A 3,156-nucleotide genomic window follows, 5' to 3' on the forward strand; every position below is an offset into this window, starting at 1 on the left:
GAATTTAGTGATTTTGCTATACGTTGGCTTTTTAACAAACAATGTACTCATCATCCAAAGAAGCTGAAAGTCTTTGTGTAAATAATTAACAATAGTAGCCCCTTTAAGAAATATTGTATTTTCATTTGTAGAACCAATTTTTCTTTTGGCTTATACAAGCAATGTCTCATAAGTCTCACAAGGTAGAAATTTTCTTTGCTGATCCCAACATGATGGTAAACTTGCCCTGGTTCTTTTATCAAAAGAAACATTAAACTTCATTACAGACTCCTTACTTCTTTGAGCTTCTTCTCAGCCATTTTTCTATATAAATTCTTCATTGTTTCTTTATTTATTTCCATTACATACTTAGTCCTATCTTCAATTCTAGCTTCTTTTAACTCCTGTGCAGACTTAGAATTCAGAAAATCAATCATATTCTTAGGAAATTGAGCTCTTTTCTATAATTTTTGTTTAGCAGCCATGATTATGCTCTCCAGATCCCTTATAATAATCTTTTCTTCTTCAACAATAAGCAAGAATCCCCAAATATTTTTTACTGTATTTATAATATCATTCCAAAAGATTTCCCTTTCCTGAATGAGGGACATGTTCCCTTTTACCTTTTCTTTCATCTCTTTGATTTCTTGGTAGGAAAGTTGGTAGTCATTTCTATATTTCGCATCAATCTCTTTTTCCATGAATAATTCATGTTTAGTGGATTTTATGACTTTCATTCCATTGTCAAAATAATTTTGATTCTTCTTCATTTCAGTTTCAACAATTTTCAACTTAGTCATGACCTGAGATAATTTTGCAGCTCGGTCTTCGAAATCTGCTTGCACCAAAATTGTACAAACATGTGAGTAAATTTTCTATTGCAAGGCAACATTCACTTCTTTTAACTTAGCCACTTCTTCGTTCCTATGTAATAATTCATTAGTCAATAATTATTTATCTTTCTCAAACTGTGCTACCTATGTAGCCATTGGATGTTCTATAAAAGGTCATTTCAATTTATTCCTGAGAATCTTGATCTCTGCCTCCTTGCCCTACAACAATTTTTGAACTGCACTCCTATCTTCAGGGTTGACTCCAATTTTAACAACCAACTTTTTGAACTTTTCATTTTGAGTTGTCAATGCCCTTGAATTTTCCTTTTCCAATTTCAGCTGACTAATAACCTTCTCCAACATGTCTTCTGCTTTTTTGGTTGCTGAAAAGGTTTTAATCAAGTCATTATAAATTAATTCTCCAATTTGCCTGTGGAGATTAATTTTATTAGGTAAAAGGATCTTCCTGAAATCTACTATTATATTAACATTTTTGAAACTCGATGGATAGGAAATAGACAATGCAAAAGGATGATAAAAGGAAATCCTGAGTTGATTCCTTTCTAGATCCATGGAATATAACAATCTTGTTTGATAATCTAAAGATGATTGAGCCTCCAACTAGGTTTCCATGTTTTCTCTGATCTTCTTGTTTCTATCCTCAATTTGAGAAAACATTTATTTAATCATTGGGAAAATATCTGAATATCTTCATCTATATTGGGAGAGAATGGTGTGCATACTGTATCAACCAACTGTAATTGAAAACCAGACATTAGTGATGTACTGCCTTCATTAGATAATTTTGATCTTTTAGCTTATCCATTTGTATCTTCATCCAAATAAATAATCTCCTCTCTACCTCTCTTCAAATTATTTTCATTTTCACAGGAGCATCAACCACTAATCCTCCTATTGAAGTAGGTTGACTTCCATTAGCCATCTCCTCAATCTGTGGTTGAGCTTCATGTAAGAAAGGGGCATAACCATTCTCCACTCTTATATTAGAAATCACATGAAAAGGATCATAGGCCCATTTTTCTACCAATAACAAATCCATCCCTTCTAGAAGTTTTTTGACTTCTTCTGCTTCTTGTGTGGTATTTACAATGAAAGTTCCCACAGTTCTTGGCAATCTAAATAGATGCCCTTTCTTGGCTGACACAAAATGGACTTGGTACAAATTTAAACTCTGCCTTATAAATTCCAAAGAAAAAAACCTCATGGGAACAAAGGTTGGCAATATGTAAGGTTCAATATTGGCTCCATACAACCTAATATTAGAATGATCTTCAAAAGAATACCAGTTTCGTACTCTCATATCCCTACTCATTTGAAGAAAAGGCTGAGCTTTCAGCAAAATATTAGGTGCAGGTGAGCTATTAATAATTGAATATGCCACTGAAATAAATTAGGCAACAAAATCCATCATACCTTCATTCTTTGGGTTACCCCTCACCATATCAATCCAAAAAATAACTGATTGTATGTTCTTATAGAGATCCATGAAGTTTAACCCCAAGTGCATGAAATTTTCAACATGAGAGTATAAGAAGAGACATGTGATTAAAGAAGGGAATCTAAAACAACTAGTAAGTGAAATGTTCATGAACCGAGCATTGACTACCCCTTCCCAAAAATCTGGTGTATTTAAAACAACCTCAAGCTTCATCATCAAACTAAAAATACCAAGAGTAAATTTCTCAATGATTGAACTATCATCTCTTCCTAGGATATTAGTTATAATCTAAAGAACATGTATGACATCATTAGAAAAGTGTCCAACGGAAACTGATTTGACTCCAAAGACAATTGTTTCCTACATGGCATCAGATAAAAGACAATTTGGGCATACTCTTGACCTGACACATTTTCAAAATAAACTAACAAAATTTCTTCAGTAAAAAGGTATATGTACTAGAAGAGGGAAAACACAATGTTTGTTGAATTAAAAGGGAGGACATCTGGAAACTATTTTCTCCTGACTTATCCATTACAAAACACTTACTGGATACATATCTAATACTAACCAATGGGTAAATTCTAGGAAAAGATGAGTTTTAGAGATGAAAGTTGAAAGGAAACTGGACCTAATTGCAGTAGCATAAAATGGGACATCAACTTGATTTGTGAGGATAGAATGATAGGTTTCCAAATGATTTAAATTGCACACAGTGTTGAAAATGTCTCTTTTAGTTTCCATGAGTCGAATGTGAGAGGATGACCCCACTAAGGCAACTTTCTTTGACATTTTTGGATAATTGAAATAATGGCTGACTATTTAAATACCTGGCAATGACAGGCAATGCTGGCTAGGGGGTTTACTGGCGAATTCGGGGGCCAT

This window comes from Pinus tabuliformis, chromosome 5_1 (assembly GCF_031772625.1).
Source record: "Pinus tabuliformis cultivar Carrire ecotype Pingquan chromosome 5_1, CPIR1, whole genome shotgun sequence".
Lineage (NCBI taxonomy): Eukaryota > Viridiplantae > Streptophyta > Pinopsida > Pinales > Pinaceae > Pinus > Pinus tabuliformis.